General features: G+C 37.3%; 1 protein-coding gene across 1 annotated transcript in view; it reads left to right on the forward strand.

Moving 5' to 3' along the window:
• Positions 1-1,309: 1,309 nt before the first annotated feature.
• Positions 1,310-14,071, forward strand: part of LOC113117581 (E3 ubiquitin-protein ligase pellino homolog 1-like) — a 31,148-nt gene continuing 18,386 nt past the window's right edge. Inside the window, exon 1 of the mRNA XM_026286356.1 lies at positions 1,310-1,688. The gene's annotated coding sequence lies outside the window, so the exon portion shown is untranslated. The remainder of the gene's footprint in view (positions 1,689-14,071) is intronic.

Genomic DNA, 14,071 nt, shown 5'->3' on the forward strand with positions numbered 1-14,071 from the left:
TAGTCATAATGTTTTTTTTTTCTTTTAAGTGCAAGGAAAGTCCCATATCATAAAAGAGTGGGTGGAAGAGAGATGATCTGATTGCCTTTAGGTTTATGTAAGCAGGTGATGGAAGTGACATCTATCTCCTGGAAACATGCACAAGTCAAGAACTAAATGTTTTTTGAAAGAGAGAGAATTTTTTTGTAGACTCTGAATAACAAGGAAGAATCTGAGCATCTATTTTTCCCGAGTGTAATCACATAATTTATATGATTTCCTTTAGCAGCACTGTCTATATGAAATGGTCTGTGGCTGTGTAGCGTCATTGCACTCAGAATAATCAGATCTACTGATGTCTCTGAATACCTCTATCATCTGGGGACAGTTTTTGAGATGTTATCTTCCATATCATGTTTATTTTGTCCACATGGCCTCTTTCGGTTTTTTTTTTGTTTTTTTTCAAAGACAGTAAACTTGTATGGGTTTGACAGTAATCTTAATCAGGATGGTTAATGATGAGGCATCATCATGCATTCATAACCCCTAAAAGAACAATACCATAACATTCTTCAGTATTACTCATAAAAAAAATAGCCTAAACTTGTCCTCGCTATACAGGCGTTACAGTCTTGATTGCGGAGTCATGTTTAATTTGCCTTTCCAATAGTACATGCCAAAATAAGGCATTGTTGTGTCAGAAAACAGAAACCACACAGATGCCTTTAATGACTAAGTTAATCAAAGGCTAGCAGCACTCAATTCAGATTTCAGATAGGTTACTCCAACAGTCATACAAATAAAAATGAATGAATAAATAAATATGACAATAGTAAATAAATAAATAAATAAATAAATAATAACAATGCAGCATACAAATACATAATAAATTAGAAATTAGGTAGCCTAATAAAAATACACTAGTCTGCATTTATGACTAACAATGACACACAACAAAACTGTTTTCCTGAGAATCCATTATTTAAAAAAAAGATCTCTCTCTCTCACTCTCTCTCTCTCCCTCCTCCCTCTTATGTAGGCTGTTGACAGAGAGATGAATAGGCCTACTGGTAGCTGGTTTAATGAATAATATCTAATAAGGGCCTTACTCCTTTGAACTGTTGTACAGACATCTATTGAATATGGCAATAAATAGTTATTGTTTTTCTGTGGGCGTGCCTGCAGCACAAATATGAGATTGCTGCAAAGACACGTTTGTGATAGACTGTATAACCTAACCCAGTAACATTTGCGAATTCTGACTCCTTCTGAGACTAGAACTACATTACCCAGAATGCTCTTCACCCGATCAGTGACGCGGCAGGTTTTTCTCCGCTCATAGCCACTAAAATACAAAACACCACCACCGTCCGTTTACAGTCTCTCTAGAAGCAGCCGGCGGACAACACCATTTTACAAACGTTATTGTTTGTTCCGACCCTCTATGTTTCTTCCGAGACTGATTGAGATCACGTCGCATTTAACGGGAAAAATATTATTTTGTTTGAATTTTAAGGATAACTGTCAACACCTGCCTTTGTTAGCAAGTTAGCCTCGCGTGGCTCCTCATCCTTAATTCTCTCTCTCTGTTATATTCTGGTTTGTTTTATTTTCTTTGACCATTTATTCAGTCAAACAGCAGTTGTAGCTACACCCGTGCTAACGGAGCAGCTCTTTGTTCGTGCTTCGGAAAACACACCAGCACCGCCGTGAGTACCTCATATTTACTAGAAAATAAACAACAGGGCTTGTGTTTTATAAAATAACATGAGTCTGGCTTGTTATCACAGTCTTGCATCTTTTGTTATATTTTGTATGTAGACTATATTCTGGCTATCATGTTGACTTTAATTCTAAGAATAATTTTAAGTTGGTTTCGTGGTTTAGTATAAGTACTCATCTTTTTATGCGTTTTTACATGGTTTGAGTCTAATGTTATCAGATAAACTGTCATGGGGTTGTTCTGCTTTCTAAAAGCGAATTAAATGTCTGTAACAGAAGAACATTTATTGTTTAGCAGAGCAAATAAGTGGCATTTATATTTCTCTATGTATTTATGTCACGTACGAATAGGTTAGTTTTGTTAGTTTTTTTGCAATAACATAGCTCTCTACATTATACGTCAAGTCCAGTTATTGACAACAAGCCTTCGTTTTCATGTGTTTGCGAAGACAATGGAGAGTCATACTAACTGAGAAAGCAGTGCACTCCATATACTTTATGAGCAGAATTTGCATTGGCTTTTATGGGCTCGTTACAGACGTGTCATTGTTCTTTGCTTATGTATTTAAACGCTCGGAGTCATTTGCATAGGCAGACCGAGCATCTGGTCCGACCCAATGTGGCCTTTGTCCCGTTCCCGTGCTGACGTCAGGATGTCAATCACATCCCCCCGTTTTTGGTACCAGCCGGTGCTGCTACATCTGAATTATTTATTAGAACAATCAATGGATTAACATGCGTTAATACAGCATTTACTGTCTCTCCATTGTTTCTGCTATCACATGCATGCATGCTGCTAAAAATGGGAAACTTTCAGCTGTCTAATAAATTATTTTAAAGCTTGGGAAATTACTTAATTTGTAGTATTTATTGGATAGAGAGACCATACAAAATTGATTGCTGCATTTTAGGCCTGGCCTGTAAAAACGTGCACAGCAGATTTTAATCTATTTAAATACTTTATGAGGCTTACATTGCAAAGCAAAAATAGTTATTAGTGATTTTTATGATTTGTCTAAAAATATTTACATTTTACATAAACATTAATCTGAATTGTATATTTGTTTTGTTTAAAATTAAGTTGTTATTTTTTGTTTACAGTAAAATTTTAATTAAAGTAAGTTTGAGCTCAATAACCAAAGGGATTTTCTCAGGTTTGTGTGTGGTTTAAACACGTTGAGTGAATTTTGATTTGTGTACTTCAACATGGGTATCTTAGTAGGATAATTTTGATGCAGAGGATGTTTTTGCATTTATAAACTGAACTTTCTGAATGCTGGCAATTCAGTGGTGTTGTTTTCTACCTATACAGTTCCTTTTTTGTGGAGTAAAGTTACTGGTAAAAGAGAATATTGTTCCTTCTGAGTTTGTTTTGCCTTGATAAATTACCAGGGAGTCATTTCATTTAGTTGTTTCACTGCTTTCCTTTAACAAGGGCAAAGGTTACCACCGCTTGACACTTTGTGCCTTGTTTTTTTGCTGTATTGGTGATTTGAGTATGTTGTTTGTCTTTGTGTACACATCACCTTATGTAACGTGTATTACATGTATTCCCTCAAGCATGGTAGCTGCACTGACTCTGCTGTAGTGTAAAATGATCTCAGTCTGTATCACTTTCAGTGACTTAGACTGCAGGTCTAGGATAAATTTTTAGTCTGTGGATCTTATCCAGTGGCATTAACTGTGAAAAACTGTTCCTGGATCAGTGCTATGATGGTGAAATTGGCTGTCTCTGTCCCTGAATTTATCTCAGAGCTCATTGGAGCCATGTTGTCATTCTCTGATAAAGATCGCAATGTTTAGCTCTTTATTTGGTGTTTTGCTTTGCTCAACTTTGATCTTCTCTCAAAGTTAGCTGTCTTTATGATGAATTTTCCATTTATTAAGCGTACATGTTTGAGAATAGATCTTGTAAGGCAATTCAACATAGCATAGTTAAATATTAGTGCAGTGAATCTAATTTACTGGTTGTCACCAGTCTTTTTCAATCATGAGAAACACTTGCGGGTTTCACAAGTCTTTGAAGGTTGATAAAACAAGTCGCCCACTTTTGACTGATCACCGCATTTTATATGTTCCAGTGATTTATATTCATTTGAAGAAAAAGCACGGTGCTTTTTTGGAAATTGTGCCATATCTCTGCATTTTAATAGCGCCCCCGGAGACCTTTCACCATATTAACTGCTGATTGTGTCTATTTAATTGAAATTGAGTTATTGACCCAATTCTACAGTACAGAATCATCTATATCTATGCAACTGTCATGTATTTGATCAGATTTTTTATTTCTCACAAAAGTAAAGATGTACGCTGTCCTTCAAAAAGGGTCAGTAAGATTTTTTCTTTGAAATAAATCAATACTTTTATTCAACATGGACGCATTATAAATGTATTAAAAGCAGTGTTGGGAGTAATGCAATACAGTAATTTATTACTTTTTTCCTGTAACGCAGTAGTGTAAGGCATTACTAATTAATTTTCAGTAATATTTTATTCTGTACATTTTCAGCAAAGCGTGCGTTACAAAAAAAAAAAAAAAAAAACTTTGCGAGACCGTGAGATTTCATTAATCTCCCTCTTGTTGGTGTAGCTTTGTTATTGCGTGACATAGTCCAGTGAAGGAGGGTTTTACATGAGTGGCGCGAGGCATGATTTCCGCCCCTGCTGTGCTCGCGAGTCGCGCTTGCCAGTGGAAAAGGGGCTAATGAAGAAAGCAGAAGACGACTGTACATTCAAGAGGTGGTAAGCAGTTAGGCTATGTTTAGCCTATATGTTCAGTTCTGTGGACAGAAAAGACTGAGGCTAAGGGGTTGGTCCTCCTACTGCACATTATACTTGAGAAAGCACAGCCTAAGCTATGTTCATCATGTGCACTTTGTGCATGACAGTTCTGTGTTGTGAACCTCTTGAATTCAAAGAGAATAAAGTAAAACAAATGTGCATCTTGTCACGGCATTAGAGTTTACTTATGTTGTGTCTTATATTAATTAGGGGTGTAACGATACGCGTATTCGTATTGAACCGTTCGGTACGACGCTTTCGGTTCGGTACGCATTATGTATACCGAACGGTTCGTTGGAGTAATTAATTATATTTGAAAAAAAAAAAAAGAGAGAGATAGAAATATAATGATATGCGTTCAACAAGGTAGCCCAATAACCCAAACAACGTAACAGGCAACGCCCCTGACACTCCCGAAGAAGAAAAAAACACCATCTTATATGTTTATGTTAGGCTACTCAGCAGGCGCTCGCTCACTCAGTACGCGCTGAAGGCTCGTTGCAAAATAGCCAATGCGTTTAACAGACTAGAAATGAGAAGATCCCCCAATAACCAACAGGTCTGGTGTTTGGGTGCACTTTGGATTCCCTTTAAGCTATAATGGTGATGGCAAGAGAGTGGTGGATAAAAAACAACGGTATGTCGCATCTGCAACATGACAGGGTACACCAGCGGGAATACAAAAAAAAAAAAAAAAAACACCAGCGGGAATATCTGGGATATATGCGTCAGTACTATCTGGGAAAAGACGAAAAAAAGGAGAAACATGCACGCAGCAAACTATCCCTGCAGCATTTAGACACTATAGCTTACAGGGAATCCAACCCAAACACCAGACCTGTTGGTTATTTTAGGATCTTATATTTCTGGTCTGTTAAATGCATTAGACATTTTGCAACGAGCCTTCAGGGCGTGCTGAGTGAGCGAGCGCCTTAGGGGCCGTTCACATATCGCTCCTAAAAACGCGCGGAAAACGCTAAGCACGTCTTTCTCCTCCTTTCCAAAGCGCTCGGGCAGAAGCGCTCATGAGGCGTCTGTCTTTGCTAAGCAACAATGACGTGCTCTCTCCATGAGACGCGGAAATTTCAGCGAAGGATAAATGGATTTGCAGCTCTAAAAATCGCTTGCAGTAGCTCTGCTACTAAATTTATTTCAAAATTGCAATCCATATACAACTTTGATCAGCTGTTCCTTCATCTTGGCTGAGCTCTCAACCTTGTTACGGAAAAGGATGAAGCTGATTGGTTGGTTCTTGTCACATGACCCGCGGTGCGCTTGCGGCATTCTGAAAAGTTGAGATGTTTTTACATTTTGCTGTATCTAAAACGTATCGAACCGAACCGAACCGTGACATCAGTGTATCGTATCGAACCGAACCGTGAATTTTGTGAACCGTTACACCCCTAATATTAATAGACCCAAGCTATTCACGGATATTGCCAGATAATTTTACCTCTACCATACTTTTAACAGACTTTAATCATTTGTGATTTTGTCTGTCATCCTTTTCTTGTCTTGAGCCTTCACTTTGCCAATTATATGCTATATTGTTAGTAGCCTGGATAGCCCAGTCATTATGGAACATCAAATTGCCTTCTTCTGGATTTAAAATTCTCTGTATTACATTTTGTCATTTTAGAATTTTAAGTTCTACCTTGTAGTTATTTTCGTGAAAGTAACTCAAAATGAATACAGGAGTAATGTAATGTATTACAATTCTGAGACAGTAATATTGTAAGGTAAAGTATTACATTTAAATAACCGTAATAAGTAATCTGTAATGTATTACAGTTTGGAAGTAACTTGCACAACACTGATTAAAAGTGACACTTTTTAAGACACTAAAAATGCAACTAAAAAAAAAAAAAAAAAAAAAAAAAACGCCACCCCTTGTGAGCATAAAAAAATCATACAAAACACAAACTTTTGGAACAGTTTTGTGCTAGTGAACACACATACAACTATTATATTCTTTAACCACTACTGTCTTGTGGCCACTTTGTTGAGTCTCTACATAATAAAGTTTTTAAGGATGACGTATTGTGGAAACTAGGTCAGACAGTGGGCACCTCAGAGGAAAAGGAAGCAGGAAGAACTCTCTCTTTTTCTCACATGCATGCCTGTGCTGAGAGACCACTTCAGTCCTTTGAGTTTGTTTGTAGTTGCAACAGCTGAAAACTAAAGAAATTATGTATATTATATTTTAAATGCCTAGCCTAGAGTTGTCTTTACAGTAAACTAGGAGGTGGAGTTGACGGTAAAGACTTTTACATGTTGGGAAAAAAAAATCATGTGACACAGAAGACTGGAGTAATGATGTCTGAAAAGGCAACCTTGCCAACAAATGCAACATTTCACAATATTTACAGTTCTACTGAATTTTTTATCAAATAAATGCATCCTTGGTGAGACTTTTTAAAAAAAGAAAAAAAAAGAAAAGAAACAAAATCTTGCAGACCCCAAACTTTTCAATAGTAGCCTGTGTGACCGTAGTCTTCACACTTGATCGGATTGTGTATGTATCTTGATTTATTTCATCTCTGCTCCTGTGTATCTGTTGAACTCCATTTAAATTTCGGCATCTAATGTACCAAATAAAACCTGATTCTGATAATCTGTCCTGCTGAGTCTGACTTTCTGCACGCTTTTTACTCCGAGCAGCTAAATTCCGAGCTGTGTGTGAAAGACGAGACTGGCCATTTGACCTGAAGGACACACCAACCCCCATCTCAGGCCACTGTTCCCCCTTAACTTCCTTTGGGGAGAGCCAGAGCTGATCACTGCGGGCTGTAAATGAGTTATTGTCATGGAGACCGAGAGGTCCGCCTCTGCCAGTCAAAGCTGAAATGGGCAGAAGGATGAGCTCTGGCATAAAGAGTGACTGGTGTTCGCGTCATTAAAAGGCATCCTTTCGAACTGCTCAAAAATAAATCTAAAAACCACCTGATTGTTGTTTAAAGACTTTTTATTAGTGTTAGCATATGACTGCTCTGAAAAATGACTTGTTTCCTGTTTAGACAGCCAAGAGCATCCCCCACCTTACTGGACCATTGGGATCATTTGACAGTTTCTGGGAAGATAGCATTGTGCTCTCCTGGGTAGCAAGTGCTTCTTTAGATTTGTGTTTGAACGGCTAGCCTTAGTTTCAAACACGCACACATTGCCCCAAGTGCATGGAGACTCAAGATCATGTGTGTTCCTCTGTGGTGTTTTTTTACATATCTGTATGTGTCTAAATGGTTAGTTCATTGTCACCGTCCAGTCTGTTTGTTTCTCTTAGGTTTCAGTGCTCATGTCATTGAATAATTAAAAAGCCCCTGAAATTGAAGCTCGGCCTGTCCCCTCCTCTCTCCTGTCTTCTCTCCATCTGTCTGTTCCTCACTCGTTTAAGAAAACAAGCCATTTCACTGTCACGTGTTCAGCTTGAGTGTTGTTTGTAACGGTTTCTTGTTCCTAGATGGTTATCTTCAGTTTTATATTGCTTCCTATCTTTGTCTGTAGTATATCATAAGTTTAAAGTGTGTAAAGAATGCATATTTATTGGTCGTATGCACAGAATGTGTTTGCAGTTCATTATGCGCCTGTTCCATTGCTTTCTATGTAAACATACAAACATGTTTGACTGCGTTCACGTCTTCGCAGTGCCTCACGCGTGACACTGTGAATAAAAATGCAGTGATCAAGGAAAAAGTTTTGACTTTTAAAATCACATCTCTAGACCATGCGTTTTTTGTCCATCCCACTGCCATCTCTTACGTTTTTAAATACAAAAACACAATGTGTGACTGGCCTGTTTTTACATTAAATAACACAAGATGCGAGTAGTAGCGAGTAGTGTGTATATATATATATATATATATATATATATATATATATATTTATATTTATATTTATATTTATATTTATATTTATTTATTTATTTATTTATTTTACCTTGAGTCGAATGCCAAATTTTCAGAATGCAGTGTTATGTGCAAGTAACTGCAAAAAGTGCAAGCACAGTGGTCAAAGACATCTGTCAAGCACGTTTACATAGGAAAAGGGATAGAATAGTAGTTGACTCGTTGTTCAGTCTTAAAGTGATGGTCCATGCAAAAATGCTTTTTAAAAAAAATTTTTTATTCAGCCTCATTTTGTCCCAAAACTGCATGACAGACGTTCTTCTGTGAAATGTAAAAGATATTTTGAGAAATTATATATATATATATATATATATATATATATATATATATATATATATATATATATATATATATATATATATATATATATATATATATATATATATATATATATATATATATATATATATATATATATAAATTGTCAGTAAAAATGGAATCAGCTTCAGTAATGTTAGGTTCCCTTCAGATTAATCTTCTTTTGTGTTCCATAAGTAAAAGAAAAGATCAAAACAGTTCGACATTTTCATTTTTGAGTGAATTATCCCTTTAAGGAAGCACTGTGGAATAGGTTGTTTGAGTTCACCTGACCCCGATTTGATGTCCTTTAGTAGGAAACGTAAACAGAGTCATCATTTTGCATCTTTTAATGACAGTTTTATGTGATCATCATGTGATTCCAAGCTGTTGTTGTGTTATGGTAAGGTCAACAGTTTTGACTTATGAAATACTAGCTATTGTTAATACAGATTTGCATTCATAATTGCATTATAGTTCACTTTTTTTTTAGGATTTTTTTTAGTGAGTCAGTCTGTTGAGGTGTTCAATATAAATTGTCTATTGATAAGTTACTTTGTCACTACATGAGATGCCTGAGATCTAAACTGCTATTGTGGAACAATTTAGTACTAAAGGACATTCCGTTTTTCCTCACTGTGCATACATGTGTTCCTGTGTGCGCACGGGAGGGTGGGGCATTGCAGAGGTCTCTTCCTTTGTGGTGTAATCGGTACCAGATGGAGGGGTGGGTGGGTGTGTGTGTTAATGCACACTCCTCCTTTTTCCTCACCTCACAAATTAAATCGAAACACAAATCTTTGAGAGCTGGCTGGTGAAACTGTGGTCGTATTCTTGCTGACTTAATCATGCGACCTCTGGGATGCCCCATGCTCATTTTGTTCTCAGTTTGTTTGTTGTTAAGCTTGAAGCTGAGCGCTTGTTTTTTGTTGATCCTCCATTAAGCAAACACACAGACCAAGCTGAGACTTTATAAATGCGGTTTAAGTCAGAGTCCATGTGCTCTTTGTTGCTCAAAGAAAGCCTAAAGCCAATTAGCCTGCTAGCTCAGTGTTGAGTGAATGACCATGGTGAGGTAGTGTGTGTGTGTGTGTGTGTGATCCATACGTTACTCTGAAGATTAACCAACCTCAATATGGTCAAACTAAATCTGTTTTTCACCTTTTAGAATTTTTTTTTTAAAACTCTGACAGTTGATTGGCTAGTTCTGACTCATTGATCATCACTTTCTCAGACATCAAGGTTTGTTTAAGTTTAGCCACAGACCACAGACTTTGTTCCCATGAAGCGGATAACTTTGTCTAATCTTTCATTTCTTAATCTTTCTCGACATCCTCTTTGTAACCTGGTGCAAATAAAAGACACTTGTTGCATGCGGCTTACTGTATCGGTCCAGAAGTAGCACAGTGGTTTAATATTTTGTGTTTAAATTCTTTGATTTGCACAAAACCCAATATGATTTCATGTTCATTGCTGCATGACCTGCAAAGGACCACATTACAAAAAAAAAAGGCTCCCACTTGCATTTCTAAAGCATTTATGTAGGGTCGGCAGTTGTCCCTTGCCCTAGAAAAAAACTCTGGTTTTAAACATTTCACAGCAGCATGTAGGAAACGTTTGATGTTTCTCTCGCTGCTTCAAAGGCCTGTTGTTCCTAGCTGAAATTTTTTTCTTAAGCTTTGATTTTTGTTTTTCAGCAAGTCTAAAGGGTGACTTTAGGCCACCTTTTGTCAGTGCGTACGTGCCTCTGTTAATTAAAGGCATAATTCAACTAAAAATTCTGTCATTACGTTTTTACCCTTATGTCGTTTCAAACTTTATGACTCCTGTGGAACATAAAAGGAGATATTTTGAGATCTTTTTTTTTTTTTTTTTTTTTTTTCACTGGTAAGCAAAATTGTTTCTTTACCTACATTCTTCAAAAGTTATGTCTTTGAATTTTGCAGAAGAAAAGTCATACAGGTTTGGAATGTATGAGGGTGAGTGAATGCTGACAGAAATAGTTTTTTTGGTTGAACTATCCCTGCAAGATGCTTTGTTTTTCACTTCAGTGCATATGGTAATTCTTGTGCATGTGTGCGTGCAGGCTCCTGGATATCTGATTCATCTCACCATATCTCTTCTTCACCATCTGTGCTTTCATCTTTAGCTTAAATTCATCATTGTGATGATGATGCTGTACAGTCCGTTGTGCAGCTTTCTTCGTCAACCTCGTTAATTTTATTTGAATAGTTTTCAGTATTATATGGTGGGAAAGTGGTGATGTGGTAAGGTCTTGTGTTTCCTCCCAGGTGGAGGTCACCTGCTTTCTTTCAGTCTATATAATGTGATTGACCACATGTGCAGTTCAGTTTCTCATTAGTGGTGGAATCTTTTTGTAATGTGTTCATTAGGATACTTTGTAGTTACTTATAAAGTTTGAAGTGTTCCAAGACCTGTATACCTATAGCCGCGTTTCCACCGCAGGAACTTTACCCAGGAACTAGGGACTTGGTCCGGTACTTGGTGTGTTTCCACCGCAGGAACCAGGAACTAAATAAAAGTTCCGGGTAAAAAAATGCCCCCCAGAAAGTCCCTGCTGGCGAGGTGGTACTTTTTTAAAGTTCAGGAACTTTCTGGGGCGGGACTTTGGCGCTAAACATCCTGATTGGTTGAGTTGACGCAGCATTGGTTGAGTTCAACCACCATTTATTCGGATCAACATTTTCAAAATATTACTGTTATTGTGTCATGAAATGTAATTTTAAAAGTATTTCAGGCGAGAATGTAGTTGTTTAAAACTCAAATCTGTTGTTTATTTATAAAGACAGCGCCCATTTAAAAATGTGTTTCGCCGATCTCGTAGACGGTGAGCTCCACACGATCAGGGAGAGCTCAGTGATCATCTATCCGCCCAGAGGCAGCCTCACCTTGGATAGACCTTCTGATATGTGCCGCTGGCTCTGATGTGTCTTTAGTGGTTAAACATAACATATAATTCAGCTGCGGGGTAAATCTAACAGGTTTTCTTTGGTCTGTGTTCAATTTATCTATATGTTAAAATGAAAATAAAAAAGGCAAGTCTATATAATATTTCGTTTCATTGTAATGGATGTATATAACGTTACACATATCCCTGAACTAAGTACATTTCTGCAGCTGTTATTATGTTTAAATGAAAACGAAAGGAGGCAGTGGTATTTTATATCCTATTTCGTTTTATTGTAAATATACTGAGGGGAAAATAACAGTAGCCAAAGCGATCTGAGTTCACGCAGCATTGGTTGAGTTCAACCACCATTTATTTGGATCATTTTCAAATATTGCTGTTATTGTGTCATGAAATGTAATTTTAAAAGTATTTCAGGCGAGAATGTAGTTGTTTAAAACGCAAATCTATGGTTTATTTATAAAGACCGTGCCTATTTAAAAAATGTGTTTCGCCGATCTCTGCGACGGTGAGCTCCACTCAATCAGCGGGAGCTCAGTCCTCATGTATCCGCCGAGATGCAGCCTCAAATCGGCTAGACCTTCTGATATGTGCCGCTGGCTCTGATGTGTCTTTAGTGGTTAAACATAACATATAATTCAGCTGCGGGGTAAATCTAACAGGTTTTCTTTGGTCTGTATTCAATTTATCTATATGTTAAAATTAAAATAAAAAATTTATATAATATTTCGTTTCATTGTAATGGCTGCATATACACATATCCCTGAACTAAGTACATTTCTGCAGCTGTTATTATGCTTAAATGAAAACCAAAGGAGGCAGTGGTATTTTATATCCCATTTCGTTTTATTGTAAATAGGAAAATTGCAGTAGCCAAGACGAGCTGACTGAAGTTATCAAGTACGCTGCTGTTTATAGATTTACCGGACTTGCATCGTCGCGGACATCACACTCCCGAGTCGAATGCACAAAGTCTGAACTAACTACCGAGGATGCACGTCCAAAATCAGCGTACTTTAAAAAAACAAACAAATCAGCAGTACTTTGTATTGAGAAACGCGCGCAGACCTACGTCACCAGTCTATTTGCCTAATCTACCCGGTACTTTACACCGCGGTGGAAACGCAAAAAGCAACAGGTCTGGGGGGAAAAAAGTTCCTGGGAAAAAAAGTTCCTGGTAAAAATGTTCCGGGTAATTTCGGTGGAAACGCGGCATATGTTAAAACTGCTTTGAACACTGCTCAGCTGATTATAATCAAGAACTAGAACTGCCAGTTTTATAATATTATGATGTGCATTTTTTATTTTTTTTTGTCTGACACTCAGTTAAAACTTGATAACACTGTTAAAAGTAATCTTTAGCAAATCGCAAAATGAGTATCCATTTTTTTCATACTGTATGTAGGAAGCATCAATACAGCACTTGGTATCGGCTCCAATACTGGCATTTTCTGCCAGATTGGGTATCGGTCAGACAAATCCGAAATTGTGCGTGCGTATACTGTTTTCTTTTTCTTTTCTTTTTTTTCACATCACCTCGTAATTCAGCATCTCATCAAACCTTCTGACCAATCAAATGCTCTCTAGAATCCGAGGCCCCGCCCTGAGATCAGTCATTTGTTCACAGTGTAGTATTTCCTGTTACAGCGAATGGCTCATTCGTGGATTCATACAGTGTAAATGTGCTTCAACTGAGGCAAATGAGGTCTGGTGTCACGTTGTGTCACTCGAACAACAGCAGCACGCACAATCTGATCCAGACTTTCGCTCCGGTTCAGAGACGTGATCGCATGGAGCGGATCATATGCCCAAGTCGCCATTTATTAAACAAATTTAAAACTGCACCGCCTCAGCATGATTATGATCACTATTTGTTTTACTAAGAGTTTCATATTGAATCTAGTAGGGCTACACTAAGCTGTTGTTCACTGACAAGCTGCGCAAAACCACGATCATATTTTGCACATGTTTTGCGCAGCTTGTCGATGAACAACAGCCCTGTGTAGTTAATTCTGCTCCATGTGAAGCATGTAGGTGAGGAAGATTTACCGCTGATTACAGAACCGGCTTTAAATGACAAGACGTGCATTAAATATAGCATGCGATTTATCGTGCAGCCCTAGAATCTAGGGGTAATCTATTAGACCAGGGTCGTCAAACTCAATTCCTTGAGGGTGCTCCACGGTGATTTTACAGTAAACCTTTAAAAATAAAGATTAACTTTTATGTTTGGTTGACTACGTTTTAGTTTGATGAATGGCTGAAATATCAGGCAGTGGTAGAAACTAATTTTTTGTGTGTGCGTAAGGCACATTTGCGATCAGATGGATTAAATCAAATAAAGAAAATAAATGATGCATTAAGTTTCACAAAAACAAGCGTAGCCTATACTTGTTGCACAGTGCACTTCACAGTTTTTTTTCTTTTGTTATTCTATTAATTATATTATAGCCTATTTTGT

Source organism: Carassius auratus, chromosome 17 (assembly GCF_003368295.1).
Source record: "Carassius auratus strain Wakin chromosome 17, ASM336829v1, whole genome shotgun sequence".
Lineage (NCBI taxonomy): Eukaryota > Metazoa > Chordata > Actinopteri > Cypriniformes > Cyprinidae > Carassius > Carassius auratus.